General features: G+C 42.7%; 1 long non-coding RNA gene across 1 annotated transcript; it reads right to left on the reverse strand.

The window, feature by feature from the left end:
• Nucleotides 1–125: 125 nt before the first annotated feature.
• On the reverse strand, nucleotides 126–14,092 carry LOC118497841. The gene is made up of 3 exons (XR_004900348.1): nucleotides 14,015–14,092; nucleotides 4,600–4,604; nucleotides 126–136 (listed from the first exon to the last, which is right to left on the reverse strand). It is a non-coding gene; the product is annotated as an uncharacterized LOC118497841 (long non-coding RNA).
• Nucleotides 14,093–17,554: the final 3,462 nt, after the last annotated feature.

A 17,554-nucleotide genomic window follows, 5' to 3' on the forward strand; every position in this document is an offset into this window, starting at 1 on the left:
ATCTGCAGATGGGTCCCTCCAGTCCATGGTGGAAACTGCGTCCTGCACGTGGGAGGACACCTCCAAGGCTGGGGAAGAACGCCAGGACCGGGGAGACTGGTCAACCTTCGGAGCTCACGCAGAGCCCAAAATTGTGCTCCCACCAGCGGGGGTGGACAGACGGCCGAGCACCTGGGACACTGGGCCCAGTTCTCAGGAGCATGTCACCTCAGGGGGGCCAAGTCAGCCCTTGATGAAAATCTGTGTTAGACCTGGCCTATCACGGCTTAAAATCAAGCCTCAAAAGAATGAAACTGACTCCAAGTAACTAAGCCAAGCCCATAAAAAGGTAAAGGAATTCAAAAAATCCAGCACCCGATAACATAAACTGCACAATGTCTGGCATCCAATCACATGTTACCAGGCGTGCAAATAAGCAGCAACATGACCTATAACCAAGAAAAGACTCAATCTGTTTGTTGATCAAAACAGCAATTCCAGAGAGCACAGAACCACAATTAAGTGTATTTTAGCTAAGCTCTCACACGTTCCCATCACACATCACAGCTTTTTTAAAAACAAGATTTTATTTACTTATTTTCAGAGAGGGGAAGGAAGGGAGGAAGGCACAGATGTGTGAGAGAAACATCAGCTGGTTACCTCTCGCCCGCCCCCAGCTGGGGCTCTGGCCCACAACCCAGGCACCTGCCTTGACAGAGGATCCGACCCACCGCCCTTCCATTCCCAGGCTGGAGCTCGTTCCACTGAGCCACACCAGCCAGGGCCAATCACAGCTTTCAGCAGCAGACGCTGACTCAGAAATGAGAGAACTGGCAGATTTCCTTTCCCTGATTTTTAGTGCTATTAAACCAAAAAGTCACTAGGAAGAAAAGAAAGCAAAAGCTCAAGTGGTGTGCTATTTCCTCAGAATTCTCTAATCTTCACGATTTGAAACCCTTGAAACCCTGCTTCCCTTTGGGCTCCTTTCTGTTCCTACTCATTCTTAGTCTTTGGTAAATAAACGCCTGTTTCATTTTTAATAAAAACATTTTATTAAAAAATACTTCAAAAACAAAAATTAAAAAAATATATACCTGTAACTAACGTATGCATGTCCAGTGTGAAAGCGCTGTCTCTGTGCTGTCACTCTGCAGTAGGTCTCTTTAACAACAGAAAACTTCCTAATACACTGCTCTGGGCCGAGCACAGTAAGTGCCATGTAAGTGTGCATATATTCCCATATAAAAAAACACATATATTTGGGTTAGGACAGCAGCCCTACCTGGCAGATGTCATCCTCAGTTCCATTTTACAGATGAAGAAACTGAGGCATGGCAAGGTCCCGAGCCTGCAATAAAGTCACACAGTTCATAACAGGCAGATTTGGGTTTGAACTCAGATAATCTGCCACCAGAGCCCATCATTTGAACTTCTTTACGACACTGCCTCTAACTAACTCACAGGCTGTAGGACGGATTATCTGGTTTTTGAAAATAAAACCATACCAATGAGACTGATGCAGCTTGCTCCCATTCTTTCCCTCCTTCCATTCCCCGAAGTAACCACTAATCTGAAGATACAGAGAGTTCTCATACATGATTTCCCTCCCCTCCCCCACCTGTGGGTCTCAGATGAAGATGTCTGAGAAGATCACGTTTCCCAGGTTTCAGCACACAATCAACCTCCATTGGTCCACACGGACCCCCTCTTACTGTTTTTGAAATGAACTTGTGGATACCTTTGTGCCCCATTCCCATGCTTCTGCCCCCACAGCTAACCAGTTTAATGGGCTTTGTACATATTTTTGAATTTCCATATTTTTTTATAAAACCCACACTGATGGTGGTGCTGATGTGTGTATGTTCTGCTACTTTGGGATGAAATGCCCTGAGGAAATCAGTTAAATCCACCTGATCTCGTGTGTCATTTAAGACCACTGTCCCCTTGTTGATTTTCTATCTGGAAGATCTATCCATTGATGTCAGTGGGGTGTTAAAGCACCTACTTTGACTGTAGTACTGTTGATCTCTCCCTTTATGTCCATCAAGATTTTCTTTACACATTTAGGTGCTCCTGTGTTGGGTGCATACATGTTTACAAGGATTATATCCTCTTGTTGGATTCTTCCTTTTCATTATGTAGTGTCCTTCTTTGTATCTTACTAGAGTCTTGGTTTTAAAGTCTAGTTTGTCAGTTTTAGTTATATCTACCCCAACTTTTTTTCATTCTCATTTACATAAAATATCTTTTTCCACCCCCTTACATTCAGTCTGTATGTGCCTTTTGATCTGAAGTGAGTCTCTTGCAGACAGCATATAAATGGGTCTTGTTTTTCTTATCTATTCAGCTGCTCTATGTCTTTTGATTGAAGTATTTAAGCTGTTCACATTTAAAGAAATTATTGAGAGATACATATTTATTGCCATTTTATTATTTTAATCATATTCCTCTGTTTCTTCTCCCCCTTCTTCTTCTTCTTCTTCTTCCTCCTCCTCTTCCTTCTCCTCCTCCTCCTCCTTCTTCCCTTCTTCTTCTTCTTACAGTAGACCTTTTAATGCTTCTTGTAATACTGATTTGGTTGTAATGAACTCCTTTAGCTTTTTCTTGTCTGAGAAGCTCTTTATTTCTCCTTCAATTTTACATACTAGCCTTTCTGAGTAAATTGGTCTTGGTTGTAGGTCCTTGCTTTTCATCACTTTGAGTATTTCATGCCAATTCTTTCCGTTGACAGTCTTATGGGAGCTCCCTTGTAGGTAACTGTCTCTCTTGCCGCCTTTAAGAGTCTCTCTTTGTCTTTGACCTTTGCCATTTTAATTATGATGTATCTTGGTGAAGGCCTCTTTGGATTCACCTTTATTTGGAACTCTGCACTTCCTGGACTTGTTTGTCCATTTCCTTCACCAAGTTAGGGAAGTTTTCATTATATCTTCAAATAGGTTCTCAATCTCTTGCTTTCTCTCCTCTCCTTCTGACATCTCTATGATGTGGATGTTGGTTCACTTCATGTTGTCCCAAATGTCCCTTAAACTATCCTCATTTTTTTAAATTCTTTTTTTCTCTTGCTATTATGATTGGGTGTTTTTTCTACCTTGTCTTCCAAATCACTGATTCGATTCTCTGCTTCATCCAACCGTTTATTCCTTCTAGTGTAGTCTTCATTTCAGATATGTAATCTCCATTTTTGACTGGTTCTTTTTTATTGTTTCTATGTCTTTCTTGGCATTTGCTATCTCTTTGTTGAAGTTCTCACTAAGTCCCTTGAGCATCCTTATAACCATTTTTTTGAACTCTGTATCTGATAAATTGCTTGCCTCTATTTCATTTAACTCCTTTTTCTAGGGATTTCTCCTGTTATTTCATTTGTGGCATGGTTTTTGTCTCCCCATTTTGGCTGCCTCTTTGTGTTTGTTTTTATATATTAAGTAGATCTGCTACGAGTCCCAGTCTTGGTAGGGTGGCCTTATATTGTAGGCATCCTGTGAGACCCAGCATCAGAGTCTCATTGGTCACCTGATCCTCGTGCTCCAGGAATGCCCCTTGTGTGGATTGTATGGGCCCTCTTGTTGTCACTGAGTCTTGATTGTTATTGGCCCATTCACTTGTGGGGCCAACCGTCAGGCTAACAGATTGTGAAGATTGTCCCCGACCATGGTGTATGAGCAGTTGCTGACCACTTGAAGTTGCTGACCACTCGAAGCCTTAGCAGGATCTGGTACCTGCCAGGCTGTCCCTTTGGATATGCCACTTGTGAAGCTAATTAGATGCTGCTCTGACGCTGCCTGAAGCTGGCCACTGTGTGAATCTGAGGCCACTCTACCAATGTCTCAGGGTATTCCAAGTCTAGCTCTCACCTCCAGGTGCCTGCAGACCTTTGGGGCAGGGTGGGCTCTCAGGGAGTCATCAGGGTAAGGCCAGCAGAGTTTCTCAGGCCCTAACAGACCAAGATTTGGCCATGTGAATGGAAAGCTTTGCACCAGTCAGACATGTGAGGGGTAGATGGCCCCAGTCCTAGAGCCATACAACATAGTCTGTCCAAGATTTTGCCACAAGCCCTAGCTCAACAGGATGGGACCACTGGAAGTTGAAAGGGTGGGTCTAGTGGATTTCTGGCCCTGAAGGGAGGTGCAGGTGAGGCTTGGGAGAAGATGGGAAGAGTGGGTCCCCAATCCAGAGCCATACACTCAACCTGTCCTGGATTCTACCCAGACCTCGGCACAGCTGGGCCACCAGAAGTCAAAAGGATAGAGCTAGAGGATCTCCCATGAGGGGGGATCTCCCATGTGGGGGGTGCACTATTCAGGTTGGGGAAGCAGGGAATGGCCCTTGCCAACAAGCCACATCCCTCGGTCACTGACACCCCTGAGTCTGCCCAGACCCCTGCACCCCAGCCCAGCAGGGTGTGATCTCCACAGGATGGGGCTGCAAGGAGTCCAGAAGGCAGGGCTATTGCATTCCCCCGGGCTGATTCCGTAAGGAGGGGCAGGCTCCACTCAAGAAAGATGGTGTCTGTGGTGCAGGAGAGGGACTCAGCACCAGTGTCCTGGTGCCTGTCTCCTCAGCTCTCTCCTCAGAGCCACAAACTCGTTCTTTTTTTTCCACACAGCTCCACCCTCCTTCCACTGGCGCTTGGCCCTTTGAGAGGGTGTCTGAGTTTCTAGCAGACTCCTGTTTCTCCCTGGCAGACAGAATCCCCACTGATCTTCACAGTCAGACATTATGGGGGCACCTCTTCCCAGCTCTGGTGCTCTGGGCTGGGGAGCCTGGTGTGGGATTGAAACCCCAGTCTCCTCAGGGGGAACCTTTGCAGCTGAGATATCTCTCCAGGATCACATCCACCACCTGTGGGAGCAGGGCCAGGTTTTTTCTGTGCCTCCTGCCAGTCTCAGTGTGGCTTCTTCTGTGAGTCCTTGGTTATGACTTCCATTCAGCTCATCTTCAGTTGGTCATTCAGGCTGATTGTTCTATACTTCAGTCATCATTCCAGTCTGGTCCTGGGAGGAGGTGAATGGAACATCCACCTAGTCCGCCATCACCTTGGAGTTCTCCCCTTTTCATTTCAAATACATAAAAGAAGCTGCAAAATTGTTGTTTCCTAGAACATTTAAGACCTTGCTCCCCCACCATGGTCTTCAGTTTTGGCTCAAATAGACTCCAATAAAAATTCAAAAAATACCATAGACTTTATAAACAATGTATGCTTGGGTTATGCACAATACATAACACAACATGAAATTTAATAAAGCATGAGAGAAATGATGCAATCAAGAGACAAGGTAAACACAAGATGTTTGAGGCAGCTGCTGCATAACTGTTTTATAGCACATTTTATAAGTAGAAAAAGTATACCACAAAACAATGATAGCAAATATAGTAAATGCATAAACCAGCCACCTAGTCTTTTATTATCATTATGAAGACTTGTGCACTGTCCATAATTACACGTGCTCTACTTTTATACAACTAGCAGTTCCGTAGGTTTGTCTACACTACCACCACTGCAAACACCAGTACGTGTTGTGCTCTGCTGTTATAATGGCTACAATGTCACAGGGTGATAGGAACTTTTAGCTACATTATTATCCAATGGAATCATCATTTCCATGTGGTCCCTGGTTGACTGAAACATTATCACACAGTGAATGACTACATTAGCAGTTCATTTACTTCTGTTGTTAAATTCCACCCCATTTTATAATTACAGCACATTTTGATTATATATTCACCAGATGATGGATATTTGAATTGTTTCCCATTTTTAATATTATGTGTAATGTTACTGTGAACATTGGCATAGAAGTCTGTGTGGACACATTTTCATTTCTCTTGGATACATACCTAGGAGTGAAATTGCTGGGTCATATAATAATAAGCTTGTTTAACCTTTTAAGAAGCTGCCAAATTGTACTCCAGAGTGCCTAGACCATTTTACATTTCCATAAACAATAGATGAAGGTTCCATTTTATCCACATCCTCCCCAGTTTTTACTATTTTCTGTATACGGTATTTTATTATATTAATGCTATTGGATACACTGGTATCCCATTATGGTTTAATTTACATTTTTCCAATACCAATTGTGTTAACCATCTTTTCCTGTGCTTTTTAAATATCCATATATTTTGTTAGTGAAATATCTAGTCAAATATTTTGCCCTTTTAACATTGGGCCTCCTTATTAAGTTAGAAGACTTCGTTATAATTCTAGACACAAGACCTTTAGCAGATAGATACAACTTGGAAATACTTTCTCCTGGTCTATGGCTTGACTTTTCCTTTTCTCAGTGGTGTCTCTTGAGTTTTTAATGTTGACGATGACCAATCTACCAGATTTTTCTTTCATCAGACATGTTGTTGATATGAATAGCTCGGGTCCTCTCCGGCCTGTCTTGTGCAGACATGTGAAAACTTATCCAGACCTCTCAGCTGTCTCACATTCCAGATTTTCTTGTTAAACTTTTGGGCAGTCCCCTAGTTCATTGCTTGTCTTAGCCAGGACTACTAGCTGAGCCACTGGTTTTACCTGTTTGTCACTGAAATCGCAACTATTACTTAGAGCATCTGCTGGGCGTGGGTTTTTCCAGCTCATTCAGAATCAAGTGAGACCCTTCTGACAGTGAAGCTGTGGGCTTTCGCAGCCTGAACACTCCGGTAGGACCCCTACAAACTTGGGTGCAGGCAGGAAGAAATGGGAACAGCCCCAGGAAGATCGCCACAGAGCCCAAAGCTCAGTGTTTCACTAATAACCACTTCCCCATTGGCCGTCTGCCCCTTTGGTCAATTTCCAGAGTCATGAAATGGCTGTCTTTGACAACTCAGTCCAGTTTTATAATTAATTGGGGGGAGGAAATGTTCTGGGAGGTGGAATTGAAGGATTGTACAGAGACTGACTTCTCCAACAAAAACACATCTAGATAGTTTGGGGTGTTGCTGGTGCACCAACTGAGTAGTTTAAAAATAAGTAAGTAATGGAAAAGAATTAAACATTTATCCTGCCTTTTTGGCATGAATTCTATGAGGGAAATGGGATAGTCTTAGATCGGGAAGGTGAGTATGTGTAGAAATATTCTAGTTAATAAGTACATAATGAATGATAGAAAATCACTATTCAACAATCTCTAATAAAATAACCATTCAGATAATGATCATTAATACATAAATTTAACAAAATATGTCCAAAACTTCTATACTGAAACCTATAAAACAATGTTGGGGGAATTTAAAGAAAAGCTGTGTAAAAGAGGAATATATTGTGTTCATATGTTGAAAGACAGTATAGAATCATGTAATCCTCCCCAAACTGACCGATAGATTCAATGCAATCTCAGTTGACCACGGGCAGATTTTACATGTGTACGTGAAAAACAACCAACCGTTTTACAGTAAACACAGAAAGGCCAAAAGGATGAGAATAACTCAGACAAACAGAAGGACAGAGCTGAAGGGCTCACTTTATCAGACGCCAGGACGTCGTCACAATGGACAGCCTGGCTGGGCCAGTGAGTAAGGCCTGCGGGGCACAGAGGCTGACAAGGAGCTGTCACAGGCCGAGCGGCCCCTGCAATGCTACATGTCATCATCATCCTGATGCAGCACCAGCCCACACTGGAGACTGGTGTATCTGTTATTGATTTGGCAAATGCTTGCTTCTCGCTCCACGTGCAAGGGGAAGGGGAGGGCCAGTTTGCATTCACGTGGAACAACCTGCAATGTACTTTCAACCTGTTTCCATGGGCACACCTCGACTGCCTGGCAATGTGCCACCACTCGGTAGGGCCTGACCTTCAACAAGCCCAGATCAAGGGAGAATTTGTCATCCATTGTACCAATGACATCCTGATAGCAGGGCCCACCGAAACACAGGTGGAGGTGGTGCTGCAATTAGTCACAGTGACAAGTGATAGTCGGGCTCTGAACGCAGATGAAGTCCGGGCCCGGCACAGCAGGTGCCGTTCCTTCAGGGCCACGTGGGCGGGAAGCCAAAGAAACATCTCAGGTTCAGTAAAGCAGAAAACCGCTGGCCCTGGCTGCATCCACTAATTACAAAAAAGAGGCCCAACATCTAGAAGGTCCCTTTGGGTACTGGAGACAGCATGCACCACTTGGGGTCCTTTTGCCCCCAGTTTTAAGGTGACCCACAGGCACCAATTTTGAATGTGACCCTTATGGGCAACACGTCTCCAGCTGTCCAACGAGCCATGGCCCAGCCACGGCCTCTGGAGCCTTTGGAGCCTGCCAGCACAATGGAGCCACAGGTGCAGACAACCTCCACTCAGGCTGCTGTGTGGCCACAAGAAACTGCCCCTAGGCTTGGCCCACCTCCTGGATACTGGGCCCACAATTTGCCTGAGGCGGCCACCAGATACACTCTGAAGAGCAGCTTCTGCCCACAGTCGGACACTGGTGGAAACGGGCGTGGTGGTGCCCCTTCCTGACTAGGACAGGATGGGCCCTAACCACTGCACTCCAGTGCAAAAGAATCACGCCACCAAAATGCATGTTGGGAAATATTGAGCTTGGAGAGGGTGGAGGTGGATCACGAAGCCACCTAATTAGGTTGTGCCAACGAAATCCCAAGCTCAGTGTACACAACCATTCTTTCTCCCCGCTTAGAGCCCATTTAACTTACCATAGTACCCTGAACAGGGCCCCCAGGCTCTGCTCTGGAAGTGATATTTGCAAGCAACAGTCTCTGTTGTGGCACCAAGAACCTCTGACCCTCCCATTCAAAAGGAGGACATTATCGGACCTGCCAACCTTGTTCATGGGCAGAGCATGACCTCCCCCCTGGGACTGGGTGACCAAGGCTGAAAGGTCTGGGTCAAGCAACAAGAGCAAAGATGTCTGTGAAGGTAGTAGCCTCGAAAGTGGGACAGACAGCCTGGATTGCTATACCAGGACAGCCAGCACCCCAAGTAATAGAGGAACACCTCTGACCACGGGAAGTCCAGAAAGCAGGCCGGGGGTAGGAAGAAAATAATCCTTCCCCATTTTGTCCCCTTAGAATGCCCAGTGGTGCCAGGGGTTGACAATACATTGGTGAAGATTAGCACAGAGGCAGCAGCAGGGGGAGATTTGAAGCACTGCTGAATGTCACCCATGTATTCAAGGTATTTCCCCTCCAGACATCACGTGTGGCCTATTGCTAATCTGACAGGGGTCCCAACAGCCATCAGTGCTTTTATCAAAGTGACACTCCCAGTATGAGTTCAGATCCATAGGATACTAATACCCATGCATGAAGCTTACCTTGAACATAGACAGAAAATGATAGGCAGACTTTAAACATCCCCACTGATATGGGACAGTCTTACATTATGAACTTGACGTTGCTGCTTAACCCATAGCTAAACCACACATAGGCTTTGTGTCCTTGGACTAGAAACTCTTACACCTGTTCCCTGACCAGTGCGACATGTGCTCTGCTGGGTCAAGTGCCCCTCTGAGGGGCAGGGATACTGGGCTGCCAAGTGCCGGTGCTGGGTGCTGAGGGTGCTCAGATGGGGCACACTGTTTGGGTGCTGTCTCGGTGTCCTCGGTTGTTAGTAAAAAATGACACCCGGAACGGGAAGGGCCCCACTCTTCTTACATTACAGTGTTGCCAGATACACCCTGCCAGGAAAACAATCACACAGGCAGTTAGTTCCAAGCTATTCTTGTCCTCACACCTGGCATAGGCACACATGCCCGGGGGGCTGGGGGAGAATGGTGTGCGACTTGTCATTGACTGTGGTGGAGAGATCTGGCACCATGGCCTGCGCGTTCCCACTGAACTCCCTGGCATGGTCATGGTGGACTACCCCACAGCCCTCAATTATCTGCTGGCAGAACACGGTGGCATTTGTGTTATTGCTAGCACCTCTAATGTGTATACCTCAATCATTCAGGGAAGAGCTGCAGAAAACCCACGCTCAGGTGGTAGGGTTATCAGCTGTATCGTCGCCGTTCCCCCTGGCTCATTCTTTGACTCCTTGTGTGGTAGTGACCCCAGCACTTGGGGTTCCCAGTTGAAGACCATCCTCCAGGGAGGCTGAGCCATCTCTGGGGCCTGCTCTCTCAATAACCCTAGTACAGGGCTGTCTCAAAATGATGTGGAGGCTCTGCCAGCAAACTTTAGCTGCACAAGTTGCTTAGGGGCCCCCATGGGTGCTGTCTTCACCTCCAAATTCAAGGTGGGCAACGGTCCTGCTGCATTTGACACACTGTATCTGCTGTTTCAGTGGCCGGGGAGGGTCAGCGGGTGGGCTATTGAAAAAAGCAGTGCCATGTGCAGCCTTTCAACTCCCCCTGGGACACAGAAGAATGGGCCTCAGGCCTGGGGCATTTCCTTACCACAAGAGAGAGAGCCCAGACAGCTGTGCGGGCTCATAGCTTTGTCTGTGAAGATCATTCCATGTCTCAGACTCAATGCAGCCTCTGCTCTGCTTAAACAAAAGCCCTCAGGCACACCCCAAGCACTCAGTACTTCAGACTCCAGAGGGGAGAAGTCGAGGTCCTTCTATTCCATCATGAGAGGGGCACATGTAAGCCATATGTCCTGCCATGGCTGCCAGGGTGGAGGGGGGCCCTGCTGGCCAAGGGGGACCAACGCGCACTATTGGAGCTGATCGTGCTCTGTCTCTTCTCTAGGTGAGCACAGCGCCATTCCATCCTGTGCTCTGTGGTGTTTTCCCCGCTGACTCTGATACCAAGGTGCACTTGGACTCTTGCCTCTCAGCGTCTGACACTGCAGTGAGCTTTGCTGTCCCCCAGCAAAGACTGGAGTCCTCCCCTGGGACTGAGAGCCAATGCGCCATGTTGCACTGGACAGTTTATTTCTCTTTCTGGAATACTATTATGAATTAATAATTTTATATGTTCGATATTTTTATAAATTGCTGGCATTCTTTTGGGTTTTCCAATTGGTCCCTCTTTAGAGTGCTCCTTTAAGTTGGCTCCTGTGTCCTTTGGACAAAGCTTCTGTATTTACTTAGGTTTCCCCAAGTCAGAGCTAAGGAAAAAGCTTGTACACAGTAGTGTATATGCCCAGTTGATTCCAGAGAGCAGGAGTGAAAGATGTGGAGAGTGTCACCAGGAAGGGACAAGTTGGCTCCTGGAACTTTTTTCCTGACTGATACTTTTGAGGAGTCTTCGGAATGATCTAGCCATGGAACGAGAGTGAGGCACACATGCCTACTATTCTCCATTGCTGGAGATTGGCTACTGTTCTCCATTGCTGGAGAGTAAGTGGCCTCTTGGGCATTTATTCCCCCCAAATTCCTAAATGTGTATGTATGGCCACCGAGTGGCTTCCTGCCACAGCTGTATACCCTGCAAGCCTTAAAGGAGCCCCGAGGCAATAAGCAAGAGATCACAGCACAAGCAGACAGGGAAGCATTATCTGCTTGTATCTGTACAAAGCTTGTCAAAGCATGCATGAACTGTTTGCCACAGCCGTGACTGAAGTAGGAAGTAGGCCTGAGAGGACTGTGAAATGTTGCACAAGAGGTGTCTAGAACTGTTCACTTTCAGCCACTCGTGCTCTCTTAAGTCTTGTTCATCACAGAGCCTCCCTCCAAGTAAAAGCTAATCACAAATTCTGCAAGGATTCTATGTAAGAGGATTAGTGAAACAAACTATAGGCCCCACTGCTCAGCTGGTCCTGAGGCTGTGATCGGGATAGCCATTATGCATGACCCAATCTAAATTCCTTCATCTTCACCAGCACTTCAGCTGGAAACACTTCTGAAAAGAAGTTAACCATCTCTCGCCTGCAACCCTTCTGTCCAGTATTATTCCCATGATATAACCAAGGTAGCTTTCCACACCTCCCCCAATGCTTCTACATGTTCCACACACACCCCACACACTTAAGTGTATATATAATGTGATCTCATTATTGTAAAATAAGAAGAAAAGAAAAATAAACTAAATCTAACAGATATATACAGAACACTCCACCCAACAACAACTGAAGACACATTCTCCTCAAGTGGACATGGCATATTCTCCAGGATAAACCGTATGTCAAGCCACAAATCAAGTCTCAGTAGATCTTAAAAGACAAGTATCATACAAAGTGTCTTCTCTGGCCACAACAGGAAGAAGTTAGAAAAAATAGAAGAATCAATAGTAGAAAAAAACTTGAAAATTCACAAATTTGTGAAAAATTAAACTTAATACTCAATGGGTAAAGAATAAATCACAAGGAAAAGTAAAAAATACTTAGAGATGAATGAAAACAAAATCACAACATACTAAAACTTATGGGATGCAACAAAAGCAGTACTAAAAAAATTTGTAGCTATGAATGCTTGCAGTAAAATCAAAAAAGATCTCAAATTAACTATATAACTCAAGAAACTAGAAAAAGAACAAAAATTAAACCCAATGATAGCAGAAAGAAAGAAGAAAAACTTACAGCAACATAAGTAAAACAGAAAACAAAACAATAGAGAAAATCAATGAAACCAAAAGTTGGTTCTTCAAAAAGCTTAACAAAATTGACAAATCTTTAGCTATATTACTAAGAAAAAAATAAGAGAAGATTCAAATTACTAAAATCTGAAATAAAGGTGGCATTACTACCAAATTTTATACAAATAAAAAGGATTATAAGAGAACAATTTTACTATGAATAATTATATGCCAACATATCAGATAACCTTGGTGAAATGAACAAATTCTTAAAGATACATGACTTACCAAGACTGATTCATGAAGAAGTAGAAAATCTGAACAGACCTATGACTAGTAAGAAGGTTCAGTCAGAATAACAATGAATGTAAACTATAATTTAAATTTTTAAAAAAAGAAGATTGAGTCAGTAATCAAAATCTCCCAACAAATAAAAGCCCTGGATCTAATGGCTTCACTGGTTGATACCACCAAATATACATAGAACAACTAACACCAATTCTCAAATGCTTCCAAAAAAAATGAAGAGAAACATGTTTTCACTGATAATATGAGACCTGCATTGCCTGATATCAAAGCCAGATAAAAAAACACCCCAAGAAAAGAAAAATACAGACCAATATATCTTATGAACATTGATGCAAAAACTGTAATAAAATTCTAGTAAATAGAACTTAACAGCATATCAAAAGAATTATATGCCATTACAAAATGAAAGTTATTCCTAGAATGCAAGTATAGCTCAACATATGAAAATCAATCAATGTAATATATCACATTAACAGAATAAAAGGGGAAAAATACCTGTAATATAATTGCAATCAATGCAGGAAAAAACAGTTGACAAAATCCAGCACCCTCTCCAGAAAATTACACCTAACAAACTAGGAATGAAAAAACTGTATCAACATAACAAAGGCTGTGTGTGAAAAATCCACAGCTACCCTGACCTCAGTGGTGAGAGACAGAGAACTTCTCTAAGATTAGCATAAGCAAACAAGACAAGGAGGTTTGCTTATTTTTTACTTCTGTTCAACATAATGTTGGTTCCAACCAAAGTAATTAGTCAAGAAAAAGAAATAAGGCATCCAAGTTAGAAATAAAGAAATAAAATGATCTTTACTTTAAAATGGCGTGGCCTTATATGTAGAAAACCCTAACTATTCCACACAGGAAGCGTTAGAAGTAATAAACAATTCAGCAAAGTAACAACACTCAAAAATCAGTTGCATTTTTATACATTAACAAAAAAATCTGAAAAAGGCAATTAAGAAAATAATTCCATTTATAACAGCATCAAAAAGAATAAACTATATAGGAATTAAGTTAACTAAGAAGATGAAACACTTGTACACTGAAAACTATAAAACATTGCTGAAAGAAATTAAAGAAGACATAAATAAATGGGAGATAATTTCAAGATGTAATAGTACTCAAAGCGATCTACAGAGTTGAAGCACTTCCTATCGAATTCCCAAAGATGTTCTTTGCAGAAACAGAAAATTTATCCTAAAAATCATATGGACTTTCAAAGGACCCCAAATAGCTAAAATACTTTGAAGATTAAAAACAAGTTTATTAAACTCATACTTCCTGATTTCAAAATTTACTACAAAACTACAATAATTTTAAAGTGTCTTACTGGCATAAAGGCAGACATACAGACCAGTGTAACAAAACAGAGATCCCAGGAATAAAACCTTGCATATATGGTCAAGTGATTTTTGACAAAGGTGCCAAGACCATTCAATGGGGAAAGGACAGTCTTTTCAAATAAATGGCGCTGGGAAAACTGGATGTCCACACACAAAAGAATGAAGTTGGACCCTTGCTTAATGCCATATATAAAAACTAACTCAAAATGGATATATAGCTAACATAAGAGCTAAAACTATAAAACCATTAAAAGAAAACATAAAGGGAAACTTTCGTGACATTGGGTTTGGCATTGGTTTCTTGGCTACGACATCAAGAGCACCGCCAACAAAAGCAAAAGTAGTAAATTGTACTTTATCAAAAGTTAAACTTTTTTGCATCAAAGGATTCTATGAACAGAGTAAAAAGGTAACCCATAAAATGGGAGAAAATATTTACAAGTCACATATCTGAAAAGAGATTAACATCTAGAATATGTCGAAATTTCCAAAACCTCAGCAACAGCAGCAACAATAAAACCCAATGTATCCAGCTCAAATACGGGCAAAGGCATGTCTTAAAACAGGTATACAAATGGCCAATAAATACATGAAAAGAGCAACAGCACTGATTAGTATGGAAATGCCAATCAAAACCACACCCACTAGAATGGCTATTGTTAAAAAGCAGGAAACAAGTGTTAGCCTGGATGTAAAGAAGTTGGAATCTTTGTGCAATGCTGGTGGGAATGTGAAAGCGTACCGCTGCTGTGCAAAACAGCACGGCAGGTCCTCAAAATCTTAAACATAGAATTGATCCCGTAATTCCACTCCTGAGTATATTACCCCAAACAATTGCAAGCAGAAACCCAAATAGGTATTTTCAGAAAAGGTTCATAGAAGCATCATTTACAATAGCTGAAGGTGGAAGCAACCCAAATATTTATGAATAGATAAAGGGATAAATAAAATGTAGTATATATGTACATTGGAGTCATACTCAGCCTTCAAAAGGAGTAAAATTCTGATACATGCTACAACCTGGGTGAAATTTGAAGACATGCTAAGTGAGTTAAGCCAGACACAAAAGGACAAATACTATATGATTCCACTCATATGAAACACCTTGAGTAGTCAAGTGTATGGAGACAGAATGTAGAACAGTGGTTACCAGAGGCTGGGAGAGTGAGAAGTGGGCAGTTATTGTTTGAAGGTGTACAGTTTCAATGGAGGATGATGAAAAAGTTCTGGAGATAGTGGTGATGGTTGCACAATAATGTGAATGTACTTAATGCCACTGTAGTGTATAATTTAAAATGATGAAAATGGTCATTTTTATGTTACACATATTTTACCACACACAAAAGTATCCCTCACTACTCTACAAACATTTTTAACAATACATCGTGACTATTTTCCTGGTCAATAAATATAAATCTAATTGATCCTTATTTAAAACTACACAATATACCTTAGAAAGGGCATGCTATGCTAAGTTTAACTGCTCCCACACTGACGAACATTTGTTGTTATAAATGATGCTGCAGTCAGAATCTTTAAGGTTATGATACATTAAAGTCTCCAAACTGTGATTACTGGGCAAAGGGAATAGATGTTTAGATCTTTCTTTAAGCCAATTTTAATTTTATTTCTTCATGATATATAACAGAAGGGTAGATGTTCTGCAGTAATTAAGTTATAGATTGGCTGCAAATAACAAAAGTCTCAAGTAGCTGTGACTTATACAGGATATAATTTTATGAGCATTCCAGGACCAGTGAGGAAACTACGGCATGAGATAATGCAAGAATTCAGCCTCTTTTTATCCTCTTATTCCACCATCCATTTTCATGGCCCAAGATGGCTCACTGCCATGTCCACATTGCATTCTGCAGCAGGAGAGAAGGAGAGAAGATGGGCACACCCACTTCCTTTCAGGACTCTACCTAGAAGCTGCCTGTACCACTTCTACTCATAGCCTATTGTCCTGAACTTAGTCACGTAACCCAGACCAGCTAAAAGAGAGACTGGGAAATCATAGTCATTCTGGGTGGCCACATGCCCAGTTAGTACCAGGATGGCCAAAGGAGATTGGATAATGAGCAGTTCTATAATAAGATCTTCCAAAAGAATAGTCAACCATGTCAGCAATATTTATAAAATAAACCATTTTCCAATGAATTAAAATGCCATCCTTGCCCTGGCTGCTGTGGCTCACTGGACTGAGTGCTGGCATACAAACCGAAAGGTTGCTGGTTCGATTCCCAATCACATGCCTGGGCTGCTGGCCAGGTCCCCAGTTGGGGGCGTGCAAGAAGCAACTGATGGATGTATCTCGCACACACCTATGTTTCTCTCCCTCTTTCTCCCTCTTATCCCCTCTCTCTAAAAATAAATAGATAAAATCTCTTAAAAATTGTACCTTTAGAAAAATAAAAACTAAAAATAAAATAAAATGCCATCCTTGTGTTTATTAAGGCCCACATATAATTGGATCTGTTTTTAGATGCAAATCTGTTATATTAAAATAGCTTTATAATAGTTGTTAGCTGTTCTTATTGTATTAATTTATAGTTGTTGATATATTACTAACTTATCTTTTGTTAACTGGTTTAAGCTATTTGATTTACATTGTTTTTACAGATCAAGTTAAATACAGTTAAACTTATTTTGTAAGAACTAGTTTGTTCTGGCACTTGGGTATTGTAATTTGAGGCAGAGATCATTTTCTTCATTCCAACATTCAATGTTAACCAGCATCTCTAGCCCTGGCTGGTGTAGCTCAGTGAATTGAGCGTGGGCCTGAGAACCAAAAGGTTGCTGGTTCGATTCCCAGTCAGGGCACATGCCCGGGTTGTGGGCCAGATCCCCAGTAGGGGATGTGTGAGACACAACCAGACATTAATGTTTCTCTCCCTCTCTCCTTCCCTTCCCCTCTCTATAAAACTAAAAATAAATTAAACATTTTTAAAAAAGGAAGCATCTCTACCCATCAGTAACTACAACCAAGAGGTTGCATGTTAGTTTCGTCGTCATTGCTTTATTGGAAAAGAAAACCTTATTAGAGGGAAAGCCTGACCGTAGCAGGAATCTGGAGAGAAGGAACAGGATTTCCCAGGCGTCCAGAACTCCACCTCATCGTCCATTTAAAGAACGATGGGCATGAGCAAGTGCCAGGATGCCGGCTGGCGGCGAATGAGTTCCCAAGGTGATGGGAAATCACAGAGGCACTCTCGGCTCTGGCTCTGGCACATTTTCCATCTCAAATGTGTGGCTCCATTAGCCTTCTAACTGGTATCAGTGCCTCTCTGCCATTACCTCTTGCTGCCAGGCTTCACTCACTCTTTCAGAGAGGAGATTTGCTCGAGTTTATGTCTTATCCTCCCAAATGCCTTCCTTTAACTTTGTGCGGGGGGGGGGGGGGGGGGGGGGGGGGGGAGCTATTTGATCAAAAGAAGCTGCACTTGGGATCCCCTCCCTTCCACCCTGCTAATGAATATCCTCTGCCTTTTTTTAAAACCTGCATACAGCGTCTCTTCCACGAAGGC

Source organism: Phyllostomus discolor, chromosome 13 (assembly GCF_004126475.2).
Source record: "Phyllostomus discolor isolate MPI-MPIP mPhyDis1 chromosome 13, mPhyDis1.pri.v3, whole genome shotgun sequence".
NCBI classification, from domain to species: domain Eukaryota; kingdom Metazoa; phylum Chordata; class Mammalia; order Chiroptera; family Phyllostomidae; genus Phyllostomus; species Phyllostomus discolor.